The 17,006-nt window shown below is 40.8% G+C and overlaps 1 non-coding gene across 1 annotated transcript; it reads right to left on the bottom strand.

Moving 5' to 3' along the window:
* Positions 1–227: 227 nt before the first annotated feature.
* Positions 228–302, bottom strand: Trnat-ugu. Its single transcript has one exon. It is a non-coding gene; the product is annotated as a tRNA-Thr (tRNA).
* Positions 303–17,006: the final 16,704 nt, after the last annotated feature.

Genomic DNA, 17,006 nt, shown 5'->3' with positions numbered 1-17,006 from the left:
TGAGCAGGACCCAAAACGGGCTTACGATGAATCCGAAGTTTATATTCAGTGTTAATCAATGCAAACAAAAGAAAAATATTCATATATATGACGGTAGTATTTGTTCCCGAAAGAACAGTTACTGTGGATGACAATGCAGCTTCGCTAGAAATGAAATGATAATTAAATGGACACCCTAGCTGCAAACAGGCGTTGATGTACTTCATTGGGTGCATATTGAAAATGTGTGCCCCGACCGGGACTCGAACCCGGTATCTCCTGCTTACATGGCAGACGCTCTATCCATCTGAGCCACCGCGGGCACAGAGAATAGTGCGTCTGCAGGGACTTATCCCTTGCACGCTCCCCGTGAGATCCACATTCCCAACATGTCCACACCACTACATTCGTAGTGCGCCTAATAGATGTTTGCCCATCATACTGATTACTCGTGGCAGATTAATCAACCAAGTCCGTCATATATAGTTAAAATATGGCGTCCCGGCCATTGACCTTCTTGTGCGAACGCACACGCCATGCCCGAACTCATACGGGACTTGATAGATTAATCTGCCACGGGTAATGAGTATGATGGGCAAACATCTATTAGGCGCACTACGAATGTAGTGGTGTGGACATGTTGGGAATGTGGATCTCACGGGGAGCGTGCAAGGGATAAGTCCCTGCAGACGCACTATCCTCTGTGCCCGCGGTGGCTCAGATGGATGGCACCCTGATAGCGGAAGTGGAACCACACTCTCTGCACCCCCCGGTTTCTGTAGGACACATTTCACCGGCACTCACACACATCAGAGAGTTCTTTATTGACTTCAGCTACTTACGGTCAGAACTTCCGACGACACAGAAGCCCAGCACAAAAGACTATTATCGTCTCTATCAACAGCGGCAACCTGTAAATACGGTCACCCATAGACATCCTGAAGTTGCCTGGAACGCGGTGTGGCGAGCGGTACACACGCCTTTTCCACCTACGACGGTGCGTTCATTGTGGTACGTGGTTGTGAATGGGAAGTTCGCTACTCGTCAGAGGCTACATTCCATACATCTGACGGACGACCCCTTGTGTCCGACATGCTCAGTCGCTGACTCGGATGCACACCGTCTGACGTGTGCCGCGACCAGCGAGTGCTGGCTACTGACGCAGCGCATGCTGGCATTACTCTTGCGGCGATTGCCGGAGTCTATCTCCCCTGATGACGTATTGCGCCCCGACGGCGTATACTTTCCATCAACCAGAACGAACGCCGTTAACTGGCTAAAAGGCATGGCCGTTTACTACCTATTTTGCGATGCTCCCAAAGGCACACTCGACTTTTGGTCCCTATTGATGACGACACATTCAGCTTTCAGCCGCCACCCGAAGTACAGAACTCGTTTCGCAAATTATTTAGGTTCATTATTTGCGGATCCTCCTGCTCACTGGGGCGTTCCGGGTATGAGACGCTGAAAATGAAGAAGAATCCTGGAGCATATTGATCCTCTACGGACGGAATAGGGGGGAACCCCTCCCAACAGACGAGAAGACAACTCGGACGCTCGGCTACGGCAGTTGTAGGATCTTTCTTTGTAATGAAACAAAAATAAAACTATAACACAAAAAATGTTATAAAAATTAAAGAAATAAAGAAATAAAACAACATCGATAAACTCACTACATCCTCTTCCTGATCCTTCGATCCTCGAACTCGAACACGTTGCTTGGGCGTGGCGGCGGGGTGGCCAGGCTTCGGGTGTCGACCCCTGCCCTACCCGTCGCTGCTCCTGCAGCGGTTCATTAGATTAAAAAAAAAAAAAAAAAAAAAAAAAAAAAAGTGGCAAGCGTCGTGCGTTCTGAAGTTATAGTCGCCTGTTCGCGTCCAACTGTATTATTTATTTATTTATTATTTTTTTTTTGCTACAATCCGTCTAAAGTTATGAGGAAAAAAAAAGATGGATAGAGCGTCTGCCATGTAAAGCAGGAGATCCCGGATTCGAGTCCTTGTCGGGGCACACATTTTCAACATGTCCCCCATGAAGTACATCAACGCCTGTTTGCAGCTAGGGTGTCCATTTAACTATCATTTCAAAAATATTTGTGTTGCACATGGTGTTTACAATATTCATTATATGAATACATGGTACGAAAAGGGAAACATACATACCAGCTGACTATTATAAAGCACCTTCATATATTAACAGATGCACTTGATTCAATAGAAGCACTGAACAGCACCGTACAGCACCACAGTACAACCTACACCTTGAGGTGAGTGGCACACACTCTAGTTATCACTGCACAATCTATATGTCGAGTTTAAATGACACAAGCAAAATTTATGTTGATTTATGGCGCGATGCGTTGACAGCTGATCTGCAAAATATGCGGAGTGTGGCAGTGTTGACAGGTCGAGGTCGGCGGATACTTGCAGCCGCTGACCACTGACGCCGCCAAAGGGCATCTGCCAGTGATCAGCAGTGACGCAGTCGATTGTTCATGGAACGTCGAGAACCTGTGGCAATCTAAGACTGCCGCCAGCTACGGCATACCTCCGCGATAACGTAGTTGCAGCGTCGAATCTCTGGTATGTCTCTTCTCGGGACGCGTGTGTTTTGCTCAAACACATGAAAATAAATTAATGAGACAAGCAGTAGTTTACACAAGAGAATACATAACGTCAGATAATTTACATGCGTCTTTTTTCTTTTTTCTTTTTTCTTTTTCGCTAAAGCACTTATTTCAGTAACAACCTAATTCCTGTGAACTACGCAGTTCACCCTGAATTGACGTATTCCACTTCAACACAATTAGAATGCACAATCTTTCTGATTCTGAAAGGATCCCAACGGTAATGATTAAATTTCTTAATTTCACCTTGTCCTTAGAAGATTTCGTATGAGATTTGACGAGCATCCAATCATTAAAAAAAAAAAAAAAGGCTCTCAGCACTATGGGACTTAACATCTTAGGTCATCAGTCTCCTAGAACTTAGAACTACTTAAACCTAACTAACCTAAGGACATCACACACATCCATGCCCGAGGCAGGATTCGAACCTGCGACCGTAGCAGTCCCGCGGCTCCGGACTGAAGCGCCTAGAACCGCACGGCCACCGCGGCCGGCTTCCAATCATTCACTTTATATATTAAAGGCTTCAGTAACTTGTCATGTGCTTCTTGAAAACATTAGCTTCCTTATTCATGTGCTCTAAAACAGAGTGTCTCAAAAGATAATTTATGTTTGGAGAGCTCTTTGGGCATCTACAACAAATCGGAGGAGAGTGACGGGAACATTCATTACTTGTTTGGTCTTTTCAGTCGATATGGAGAGCTTCTCGGAGGCGAACTGCGCGTTCTGTGCGCTAGAATTTTACAAAAACGGTGATTCGTCGACTGTAGCTCGGAGGAAGTTTTGCAGTGACATGGATTGCATAATGTAGATGAGGCTCCAACTCCAACTCCCATCCGGAAATCAATCGGAACGTTTGAGGTGAGCGGTTCAACACTGGCCAAACCGAAATCAGGTTAGCCAAGGTCATCAACAACGGGGGAATCCGTGGAGAGTTAAAATCGGTCTGTTCGTGACGACCCTAACCTCTCCATTCCTAAGCGTGCAAGTTCTTTAAATGAGAATCGACCATCACTGAGTCCAATTCGGCAAAAAGACCTTAAAATGCACCCTTATAAAATCCAACTGTTGCAGGAACTAAAGCCTCAGGATGCCAGACATAGCCTGCAGTTCGTTAACTATGTGACTGTGCGCCCTTCATTTAACATTCGTTTTCTGACGAGACTCATTTTCAGCTGAACGGTCTCGTTGTAACGACAACTATACATATAATAATTTTTTTTCTTTATGAATTTAGATAAATTAATATAAGCAATGTGTTGAATTTCTTTTTCGATTCTTTTCGTGTCATGTTAAAGAAACTGTGAGCAACTTTTGAAACGAATATTATTATTTATGTTAGATTTCAAATAATGTGGTAATCTAAGGAAAGTGTATTTAATGTTAAATACTATTGTAAGATGTGAAAATTGTAATTTATACACTTGGTCCATACGTAGGTAATGCATTAGGATATGTGTAGTAGAAAACCTGTGGTGAATACCCTACCTGTAGGGGAGCGGGAAAAGGTGGAGGCAGGCGAGGCGGGAAAACGCACACTGGCGCGGTTCGGCACAACGGGCACAGTATAACAGTCGGAGGCGAGCAACAGCCGGAAGTACACGTACTGTACCGAGGAGGCTACCCAGGAAAAGTGGATTCCATTGAGCCTCGGATGAACCGATTCCGACGACTACTTGGCAGGGCTATATTCTGAGGCACAAAATTGGAAAGATAACGACGCTAAGAATATGGAAAGTGCCGATGTTGTGTGAGCCTTAGCCGTGCTGGTATGCGTGCCGTGCTGCCCGCTATCTCGCTGCCCGCCATCCGCCGCACCGACTTGCACAGGTCAAACATTTATTTCATCTTTAGAAGTGTATCTGTGTGGACCAGTGTCGAAACTGTTTCTAACTGTTCAATAATAACGTGACTTTTACCAGAATTGCTTTAGCCATGACTTATCCTGATCACTGACCTAGACAGGATCCTTACCTCGTATTGTGCAACCCGAGTATCCTAAACTGAAAGTTTAATGTTAGTATTAATGAAAATTATCAGCAGATTAATCTATGCCATAAAGGAGCCTAAAATTTCTATGTGTAATTGCAAATGTTGAGAAAGAACAAAAGTGTGACTAAATTGGAAGAGAGTTTTTGTTGGATTGATTTAGCGATGTTATTTAATTAATCTGAGACAGAAATAATGACAGTTAAATAATTCAGAAGTGAGACAAAAGAGTAGTTATCCAGAGATTGATAATTTTGGGTGTTAATTTGCCTTCAGTACTTAATAGTTTCAGTATAACGACCATCACAGTTTCAGGGCCCCCCCTTCTCTTGTTCATTATTTCAAACCTTGAAATGTGTTGATCAGATTTGAACAGTAAAGCTAAATTCTATATTAATCCTAAGTGAATTAATGTTCTTTCCATCTTTAATAGTGACATTGTGTGTGTACTTTCAAGATTGCTAATTCTAGGGTAATCCACGCCCGATTTCAGTCTGATCAATATACAAAATGCAGTTCGTAGTAGTCATTGCTGTGTGGTGTTGTGTAAATTTAGCTCGTCCAAATTAGTACAAAAAGAGAAAATTTTAGTTCAGTGGATTTTTCCGGTTTCAAAATTTGCCATATAACGCTTCATTACTACGAACTACTATACTTGTACATGCACCTACTTGTACAAGGAAAAACTCACTCATTGCCTAAGTAGGCTGGCGACCGAATTGTTAATTATAGGTAGCATCTACTGTGTGTACTTCTCGTCCATGCGAAAGAGTAATTATATTTTACATTTGCTTGATGCATCACTGTAGTTATTGACTGAGTATAAGTCCGATCTTGCTTCTATTAGGTACACGCGGTCAACTAATGTACTAAAATCCTTGTTTATAAGGTGAAGCCCGTGAACTTATTGCAGTACAGGCTTTATAGAGCTAACGTACGTCCGAGTAGGGCGGAAGCGTTACATCGTCAATGAGAAAAACTGTCGCTACTGGACTGCAACGGATCCTTAACAGAAGAATGAGAAACACCTTCATTCGCAAAAAGTTACTATATGGGCTTCGATGTTGGCTGGCGGAATAATTGGCCCGTACTTTTTCGAAGACAAGAGTAGTCATGCAGTTAAAGTGAATTCGGATCGTCAAATGACGATGTTAAGTGACCTTATGGTGCCTGAATTGCGAAACTTCTCTAGTTATTACCGAAGTACGTGGTTTCAGTAAGACAGAACCACAGCACACATGGTCAGTTCCAGAAAAAATTTTCCCTGGCAGTTGATCTCCAGGAGGGATGACATTTGGCCCCCACTCAATGAAAATTTGAGCACCGTCAATTTTTCTTAAGGGGATACGTCATTTCTAAAGTGTATGCTAATAACCCGACTTCCCTGGAGCAATTGAAAGAAAATATCCGCAGCGAAGTGTGAGGGTGTATTTTAAGGTCTTTCTGCTGAAATCGGTTCAGTGAAGATCGATGCTAATTTAACGAACTTCCACGCTTGCGATTGGAGAGATTAGGATCGTCACGAACAGACCGATTTTCACTCTACACGGATTCGCCCGTTGTTGATGACCTTGCATTTAAATGACATAGTTTTTACGAAGTAAATTCCTACACTGATTGTTTCAATAATAAATAAAGATTTTGTCGATAGACTTCACCCTTTATTATATTTTGACAACTCAGACATAAAGTTTCTTTTGAGACACGCTGTACTTGTTGCAATATCAGGTAAGATTTCGGTTTGTTTGTGAGTATGTCACATAATGTTCAAAAATACTGGGTAGCTTTTGATGGAATAAAACTGTGTATGGTGGTATACCGGTGCTGTCATGACTTAAACTATTCGTCACTGTTTCGATGCCTAGAAGTTTTGCGTACGAGTGTTTTCCAAAATATGCACCAAATAATCTTTCTCTAATTTTTGAGCATTATTAGGTTTCCATTAATGCTAAAGACAAAAGTGTGTGGAAAAGAGTTGCAGAAGTTCTTTAATTTTTTGATTAACAGCTTCATGTTTTGCTCACGGAATACGATATTATCTGCTTATACGTAAATGCTTCACGATTCTTCATGTTTAATTTGTATTTACAGCCTTTCATTACCCCTGGTTTCTTACAAAACACCGCACAACTGTATTTTAATATCTCAGTTAACCCTTGCTTCTGTTCGTCCGCTAAATCAGATAACTCCTGAATTTTCCCAAGAAATTTACGTAGAATCGTATTTGCATCTTCATTTTCTATTCCTGTAATCGGTAAATCAATACATTTTAAACTTATGCTCAGAGAGTCAAACATCTTTAAGGGCGTCCCCTTTAAAGTATACCATCATATCCCCTCTCCTATCCTGAATAACTAATCTGATGTTAACAAGCTGCAGTTATATTCCGTAAGCAGTCAGTGCCAATCAAGAACTCATGAGATAAAGATGGAATTACAAATATGCCAAGTTCATATGATCTGCCATCAATGGTAAACTTCAAAAACATCTGGTGTTCACGGGCTTACTTTTATTGCCAACTGCACTAATAATTCAGACGCTATTTAATGGAATACTGGAATACCCACTCTCTTGCGTAATTGCTTATACAATTTCGCTGGAACTGCAGTCAGTTGACTGCCATTGTTCAAAGTAGTTATAAATTTAATCCACAGATTTAAACTTGTATGATAGGCTCCAGCAATAAATTTTCTCTTATATCTTGGTCATTTTCATTGTTGTTGTTGTTGTGGTCTTCAGTCCTGAGACTGGTTTGATGCAGCTCTCCATGCTACTCTATCCTGCGAAAGCTTCTTCATCTCCCGCTGGCGCCGGTGCAGGTAGCTCAGCATTGTTCTACCGGAGACCTGTCTCAAGGAGGGGCTGCCCTGTCTGCCCTGTACAACCATGAGCCTGTCGGGCATGATTCACTGAAGGATGCGCTCGTTACCAATTGCTTTCAACTCCGAACATGCCGTTTCTACAAGCCAAGAACTGTAAACATACTTCATGCTTTTAGCACCCTACCAGGCTCCATCAACATCTGCTGAGGCTATTAACTTTCCAGAGTTTCGCTCAAGGTGCATCAGGTTTAATAAAGTCTTTAATGATTTTCCGAATGCAGAAAATAGGTGAGAGAGTAACTTGTCCACTCTCAAGTGTTTATCGCAAAATTGAAATTGTCGATGTTTAATTCAGTTTTTATTCGAAAATTGTTGATTTGCAAACTGAAACATAAGGATTTTGCAGTACACATAAAGAAAAAATGTAGATTTATCACATAGTGCTAGAAAACGCAATTTCCTAAACAAACATATAACATTTAAAAAAAAAAGGAGAACAAAAGTGTATCGAACATTGGTTCAGTACTTCATCGAACTTATGTAAAATGTGTCTGTTATACATAAACAACTTTCACATTTACTAATAATAGCAAGAAACTCTTGAATTTAATCATGATGACTATGTGTGTGGGTGTGGGTGTGCATGCATGCATGAATGTGCAAGTAAACTGTACTTGTAGCAAAAGTAATTACTTTGTTTACATAAAAGCACAGAAGGTATTCGATCAACTAATTTTTATTACTATTAAATTCAATTTATATTCTTTAAAGATGTAACATACACGATGAACCTACACTGATTGATATGTGGTTTTAATTATTTGCAAAACAAACAATGAAACAAACAAACAGAGAAGTCGTAAGGTCACAATTTCCCTCTTATATGGTGCATTAGTTTAGTCTGTTCCCGTACCAATGCTACCAATATTACTGGTGATCCTACCATTTACTACCTCATTTATTTAGTTTACCAAAACTACTGAACCGTAATTTTGGTTGAGTACAACTGAAGATAGTGAATTTCATTCGTTGCAACACGTTACACATTTTTTTCCCTTCCAATGCTTGATGCACTGCCATGTCGTTGCTCTAGAATGAGTAATCACATATGAAGGGCTTATTTCAATAGTGGTACAAGTCCATTTTTGTTCATTCTGAGATACAGTGTCCTAAAGTTAAATGAGCGCTGAAAAGTCTGCAGTTGAGATACCAGAAATATTCAGGTATAGATACTTGAATATTTCTGGTATCTCAACTGCAGCTTTAGGACTCTGTATCTCAGAATGAACAAAAATGGACTTGTACCACTATTGAAATAAGCCCTTCATATATACCACTAACAACATATCCACTCTGATATATCTCTCACTTCTTTTATCTTACAAAATTGCTCTTATCATTAACTGAGTTATGGTTATCTCTCGATAACTCCAATTCTTTTTGTCCTGGTCTACATGGCGTTTTGAGCACCGCGGGGTGTAGAAACGCGATCTAAGGCGCCCTTCCACGGTTCGCGCGGCTGCCCCGTCGGAGGTTCGAGTCCTCCCTCGAGCATGGGTGTGTGTTGTCCTTAGCGTTAGTTAGTTAAAGTTAGATTAAGTAGTCTGTAAGCCTAGGGACCGACGACCTAAGCAGTTTGCTCCCATAGCAACTTACCATCAGACATCTTTACATCCTCTAAAAATTTCAATGAATAAGGTGCTGACAACATTGGTCTTCTTAGCCTTTCACTTAAATTCCTGCTCTAATGCTTTTTACTATTTCTTTATGTACTCCTTGATTTTGTTGTTCTTGATTTTTAATTTATCAGGGATGCTCCTTTTCCGTGGGTATTACTCTTCTTTTCTGTGTTTTATCAGTATTGTTATCCAAAATATTTTAAGTTGTGGAAGGTTTCTTTAGATGCACAGTTTCCTTGGAGTTATTTTGGTCTGTTAATTACAAGTCAAACTATAGTACAGTCAATCTGCATCGAACATAGGATGAAAAACATCGGCACTAAGACGGGAACAACGAATTAACGCCTGGAAATGCGGTCCCAGAGCGGAGAGGAAAGCAAGGTGCATCCCCATATCCTTCGACGACGGATTGCCTCTAGACGCTTAAGCGGACACGGTTCGTTGTGTGAAACTTCAGGTCGCCGAGTTTTTCAACAGGCAAGGGTGATTACCACACAAGGCGGAGCGGAAAGTCTGCACCGTGAATACGTAATGCTTTCCGTAAACACGTTAAGTAACAACATCTAACGCTGGCAAGAGAATGAAATTACAAACTCTTGAGATACTGTACCATGTCAACGTCTTGCTGGTCTTATTTTTTTCGACAGTTCTTTTTTCCTAAGTCGCAAGCAGTTTACATAATTTAGCAATCTTTGGCTGCAATGAAAAAAGGAATTTCAGCGTAAATCCTTGACCAGTGTGCTTATTACCACGACAACAAATTGCATCCACACAAAAAATTATATAAAATTGAGTTTTCAGCACAGCTTTTACCAAAAGGACTACCGTTGGATACGATTTCAGACAGCTCACTTAAAACAATACACACAAAGGTGGTGAGAAGGTTAAAAGAGTGTACTTTTATAGCAAGACATTTCTGACAGTGAAATAAAGTGAGTTGACACACAGTCTAAATATTGAGTTACTTATCTGTGTTTGGCATAAAGTTCATATCTGATGGGTTATTACATGAGCATAGGACAAAAATGAGGAAGTAATGAGGAAGTATTGAATAGGATTGGGGAGAACAGAAGTTTGTGGCACAACTTGATTAGAAGAAGGGATCGGTTGGTAGGACATGTTATGAGGCATCAAGGGATCACCAATTTAGTATTGGAGGGCAGCGTGGATGGTAAAAATCGTAGAGAGAGACCAAAAGATGAATACACTAAGCAGATTCAGAAGGATGTAGGTTGCGGTAGGTACTAGGAGATGAAGAAGCTTGCACAGGATAGAGTAGCATGGAGAGCTGCATCAAACCAGTCTCAGGACTGAAGACCACAACAACAACAGTACAAAAAGAATCAGACTTTGTGCGTTGAATGCTTCATGTATTCCAATCATGAAACCCAGCTTCTAGAAACCACGTCGAAACCCAATCTTTTGTGTTAATTGAGTATTATGCAGATTATTTTACGCAGCTTCGCATTAGTACGCAAAGTCACAGCGAATTGGACAACGAACTGCTCTCATTCTTATTCTCAATATCAGAACATTCGCCTATAAGGTGACGTCAATAAAATGCATTGGTTGATGCAATTGAATAGATGGCAAATGAGAGTGTGTATAAGCTGTTTACTGTTCCAAAGTCTGCTTGGTATATAAAAAAACAGGTAGGTAAAGAAAAGCACACAATCTGTGGTTTCTAGGCTTAGCGAATTTGGAAACATACTATTCACTCACAGACACGTTTAGGCCTGCTAGAGAATCTATTGAATTACTCTCGAAGGTAAATGCCTCTGTAGAAGAGGATGCTATTGACGATTTCATTTAACATTACAGCAATAGTCAGGTAGGTGGAAAATATAGACTAAGGGGGGAGAAAACCATTCGTACTGTAAACTAAATTTGTAAGTGTAACTAATAATTCGAGATAGATTGGTAATAGGGAATTTGAATGAACTTCTGTTTTACTGAATCTAATATTCTTAAGAAACAAAAAACTCAACAACAATTCATCGAAAAATATAGAAATGATTGGTCAAATATTATGTATGGCTGAAGTATATAACATGACACTTGCCATCATATCATCCAGTATGGCATTTGTCACGCTATGCAGTATGACACAATGCGTCATTAAAGTTTAGGATGCATGCATCGCCACTCTCGGATACTTCCTATTATAGATGCATCCCTTTCTCGGACACTATTGCAGATGCATTCCACTCTCTAGAAGCCCTAAAATTTGTGTCTGTTTGCTCTTACACCCTCGCCATACGGATAACAGGCGATGAGTCTAAGAGAGTTCATTGTGCTGGTGAAGTGTAAATCGTGAAAAGAGCGAATATGTCAAGATGTCTTGATGTAAATATATCTGAAACTGCCACATAATCGAAAAGCTGGTTTTTACATCCTTGACTCTGTCTCGGGCACATTCACATTTTTTTGTGCTACGATTAGAGTGTTTTTCATTCTGCTCCCAAACTTTTACTCTACCGTAATTTTTACATTAGACAGCCATAGCTTGGCAACCGATGTAAATTTTTATTGCTTTGGGTGACAATTAATCCCATAAAGGTTTTTTTATTGTCTCTCGATGCAATTGCTTATATCATGGCAACGAATAAAGTTTTCACAGCACAACCATTAATTACAGATGTTTGTCTACTTTCTTTCGAAATTGGAGCCGATTCGCACAAGTTTGAAACACAGAAGTGACGTCCGTAAAACGCTCCTATAAAACGCGTTTAATCCGAATGAAACTAAGCTTTCAAAAGTGTATTTCAAATTTCATCGTAAGAATGCGTTTTTTATTTCTTTGCTTTCTAAACCGTTTTTAACTAAAGTAAGATAGAATTTTATGTGATACACTTAGCTCGAATTGAAACCATCGTGTCTTGACAACGGACAAAGATTATTGCATAAGAAAATTCGTTTTGACCAATCTATTTATCTATCTTCGGGAAAAATATGAACCAACTCTTGCAAGTTTGAAGTATGGGGGTGGGGCGCTTCAAAAACCTCCCCGAGAAACGTGTTTTGACCCATCAGTCTCGCTCTAGTCCGGAGTTCTTTCAGGGTGACTGTTTTCGCACGTAAAATCCGTACAAACGATGTGTTTAGCTGAGCATTAATTTCAGCCCAATTAAAACCTTTTGCAAAAGAAATAATCGATTTGCAAAATTTGCCTGGGTATCAGCTTCGGGTTGTCGTTCAAACGTTGATTAATATACTGCAACGTCTTTACAGAAAGGCACATGACCGCTGGTCCGCGCTAAACCAAAAACTTCTCAGTTCAGACAGGAACCGAGTACAAGACCTCCATCCTCCCCCCCCTCCCCCCAACACCCAAACAGCGATTCTGCTCACGGCCTTTTCATTCATATCTATTAGAGAGCTTACCGTTTCGCTATTGTGTGTGGGAGGGATGGTGCTGGCGCACTAGGAGAGATCCAGTTGCCGGTACTCGCAAGATCTGCTGCCATTTGGTGAACTAAAGCATCCTGGGACAAATAGTAGGAAAACGAGGATAAGAGGGAAGATCTAGCCACGGACGCAGAGAGAGAGCACTCCCTGTTGGGTTCCGGGAGACAACATTTTGTTTCAAATACGCAGCGTCATGGTCACAGATGATAAACCACATTCATATATTCAACTAACACAGCAACCACTCTCTGTCTCAGATTGTGCAAAGTATGATAAGCATGAACAGCATTGGCGACCGACGCCACACCTGTTCAAATTCAGGTGTCTCAGATAATTATCCATTGCACAATTTTTGTTTAATAATTCACATGATTTTACGGGTAGCTATTTGTTCACCACAAAGGTAATCGAGTCCAGGTCTTAATATCATTTCAGGGCTATGCTTAAAACTACTGCGTCCTGGGAATGAGGTCTGAGAAGTGAATGGAGGCGAAGGAATTAATCTTTTAGACGAGGCGTCTGTATATAGCAAATAACGTTCAACAAGGATGTCACGCTGCATATTGTAATCTCCCCCTCCTCCCTAACTCCAGTTATAAGCGAATTCTTTTATGAAACATTTTAGAGGAGCGAAGATTAGAATAATCTTTCTAGTTTACTTGGATGGAAGGGCTGTGATCACGAGGGCGCACGACCTCATCGTAAACCGGATCCAGGAAGCTTTAAGATGAGTGCATTTCAAACCAAGCAGAGAAACCTCCACCACTGTGATATATCGCGATTGTCCAGTGACTTAGGTTCGTGTTGCTTCTCGTAGTGTCACCGAGGCGAAGGGTGGTAGTGATTACTTTCTCGTTCCGGGCGCTCCAAGCACAGTATTCTGGGGACTAGTGCAGATCACCGGTTTCGGTTTTGGCTGTTGTTCCATAGTTGCATTTGCTGTATCAGATGTCAGGTTGCTTCAGCAAGATTATCATTAGTCATTCGTTAGACTGCTACTAGTACGAGTTACCATCTTGTGAAGTGAATGCAACTCTTGGCTGCCTATCTCATCGCTCGCGAAAATGTTTGTTGCCGGACCTTCTCAGAGGTCGATTCCTGGAGCACCGCCTGGATCAGTTGCTTGTTTTTTTAATTAAATTTTGTTGTTGTATCTGCTGTTTTACAGCAGGTTTCAAACTTTTTTTTTAAAATTATTACCGTTCCTGGCGTGTAAGGCCTTCAGCAGTGATTGTGGTCATTTGCCTTAAAATTCAAATTTGGTATTTGTATTTTAGCAGTAAGCCTTAAAACATTATTTACTGACATTCCTGGCGTTTGATGCCGTCTGCTGTGTTTGTGGCGACTTGCCTTTAAGATTTCAATACCTTTAATTTGTAAGATGCAGCGAGTTTTAAACAATTCTTAATTTATTGCCATTCCTGGCGTGTAAGACCTTCTGCCCAGATCACAATGGCTTGCTTTAAAAACATTATCTGTTGTACCTGTATTTAATGGTGATTTGGTAAATTGTAACTCACTGAAAATACTATTGTTTGCACTGTTGTTTATTCCTTCATTAATAACGTGTGGTATTTTTTATTTATTGTTGAGTCTGTAGTTACTGGTTTAAAATAAATTGTGTGTTACTGTAAAAGGCAACCAGTAGTAACTGATTACGGTCCCGTCCACAATCGTAACCGAAACCTGCCTTCCCTTGACTACCACCAGGTTTCAGTAACATCGAAAATAAAGTAATTCTTTTTCATAAATTTTAGCTTGAAATATAACATATTGTGTATAAAATTATATGAAAGTTTTCAGAAAAGCATCTGAGATAATAACGACTTTATCAACATTCGAATAATATTACTGCTATCGATAACTACCGTTGAGGAAAAGTAACATCGAATTTTGGTTGACAGAGCTAAGAGAATATATGCAAGAAGGGATATGGCATAGATCAATGTATCGCCGCTCTTCTAGTGCAGAGTGTGCAAAACATAAATTGCGTGTGTGGTTGAATTTCAGCCGAATCATGAATGTAGCTCGTGGCTGCTGAAAAATAAGAAGAAGAAGAAGAAGGCTACGTCAGGGTGTTTAAAAGAGTGCATTCATTTATTAGTGGCGGTAGCTGAGATAACATCGAAAGGAAAACTGATTAAAGTGTCTAGCACATCGTGTGAAAACCTTCCATTCATAATTCTGGCGCTGGCGGAACTTTCGGCAAATGATTCTTCATTGGGTGGCGCTACCACCAGAAAAGTAAAAAAATGTAGAATACATGCGAAAACAGCCTCATGAAGCGAAAAGACATAGTTGATTAATGGAATCCTTGGCTATTGGGAAAGAACTATATTTAAAAATCTCATAGGTAAGGTCATGGATTGGTCATTAAAAAAAAGCTACTAGCTACACTGCCAGACATTTCCACAGTCTCTAAAGTTACGCGTTGTGACCCTAGATAGGTCAAAAATTGCTCTGAGCACTATGGGACTTAACATCGGAGGTCATCAGTCCCCTAGAACTTAGAACTACTTAAACCTAACTAACCTAAGGACATCACACACAGCCATGTCCGAGGCAGAATTCGAACCTGCGACCGTAGCAGCCGCATGTTTCCGGACTGAAGCGCCGAGATGCGCTCGGGAACACCCTAGATAGCCCAATCAGACCTGGCGCCATTGGACGCGGAACGGAGGGTCATGTGGCCAGCACACCGGTCTAACAGTCGTAGTGGGGTTTCTTGACATTGTAACCGCTACCAATCGATCAAGAGACCCCTCTTAATCGAGATGCTGAATCGCATTGTTAGTTACGTTTGGAATCCGAATTGTATTAACAGTCTTCTTGTCGTCCTCCTAAAGACAGAAGTATCATCATGTCCAGGCCAATAGTCCAACAAATGAAATTAATTATTTTCTACAACTGGTAAGAAGACGTATAGGACATAATATTGAAAATTATTCTCTGCCCTTTTTTTCGGGCTTTACTTCGTACGTTATTAGATTTCTTGGAACTAAACCGTCCTTTTCTTATTTCTCATCCCTATTTTACGCTGAAGTTGCTGAAGACAGATGTTGTTGTTGTTGTTGTGGTCTTCAGTCCTGAGACTGGTCTGATGCAGCTCTCCATGCTACTCTATCCTGTGCCAGCTTCTTCATCTCCCAGTACCTACTGCAACCTACATCCTTCTGAATCTGCTTAGTGTATTCATCTCTTGGCCCCCACCTCAACGATTTTTACCCTCCATGCTGCTCTCCAATTCTAAATTGGTGATCCCTGGATGCCTCAAAACATGTCCTATCAACCGAACCCTTCTTCTAGTCAAGTTGTGCCACAAACTTCTGTTCTCCCCAATCTTATTCAATACTTCCTCATTAGTTATGTGATCTACCCATCTAATCTTCAGCATTCTTCTGTGGCACCACATTTCGAAAGCTTCTATTCTCTTCTTGTCCAAAATATTTATCGTCCATGTTTCACTTCCATACATGGCTACACTCCATACAAATACTTTCAGAAATGACTTCCTGACACTTAAATCTATACTCGATGTTAACAAATTTCTCTTCTTCAGAAACGCTTTCCTTTCCATTGCCGGTTTACATTTTATATCCTCTCTGCTTCGACCATCATTAGTTATTTTGCTCCCCAAATAGCAAAACTCCTTTACTACTTTAAGTGCCTCATTTCCTAATCTAATTCCCTCAGCATCACCCGACTTAATTCGACTACATTCCATTATCCTCGTTTTGCTTTTGTTGATGTTCATCTTATACCCTCCTTTCAAGACGCTATCCATTCCATTCAACTGCTCTTCCAAGTCCTTTGCTGTCTCTGACAGAATTACAATGTCATCGGCGAACCTCAAAGTTTTTATTTCTTCTCCATGGATTTTAATACGTACTCCGAATTTTTCTTTTGTTTCCTTCACTGCTTGTTCAGTATACAGATTGAATAACATCGGGGAGAGGCTACAACCCTGTCTCACTCCCTTCCAAACAACTGCTTCCCTTTCATGTCCCTCGACTCTTATAACTGCCATCTGGTTTCTGTACAAATTGTAAATAACCTTTCGCTCCCTGATTTTACCCCTCCACCTTTGGAATTTGAAAGAGAGTATTCCAGTCAACATTGTCAAAAGCTTTGTCTAAGTCTACAAATGCTTGAAACGTAGGTTTGCCTTTCCTTAATCTTTCGTCTAAGATAAGTCGTAAGGTCAGTATTGCCTCACGTGTTCCAGTATTTCTACGGAATCCAAACTAATCTTCCCCGAGGTCGGCTTCTACTAGTTTTTCCATTCGTCTGTAAAGAATTCGTGTTAGTATTTTAGGCCTGGCTCTCCCAAGGCCGTCAGTAGTTCCAATGGAATGTTGTCTACTCCTGGGGCCTTGTTTCGACTCAGGTCTTTCAGTGCTGTGTCAAACTCTTCACGCAGTATCGTATCTCCCATTTCATCTTCATCTACATCCTCTTCCATTTCCATAATATTGTCCTCAATTACATCGTCCTTGTATAGAC

Source organism: Schistocerca piceifrons, chromosome 1 (genome assembly GCF_021461385.2).
Source record: "Schistocerca piceifrons isolate TAMUIC-IGC-003096 chromosome 1, iqSchPice1.1, whole genome shotgun sequence".
Lineage (NCBI taxonomy): Eukaryota > Metazoa > Arthropoda > Insecta > Orthoptera > Acrididae > Schistocerca > Schistocerca piceifrons.
This window is presented reverse-complemented; position numbering and strand designations above follow the sequence as displayed.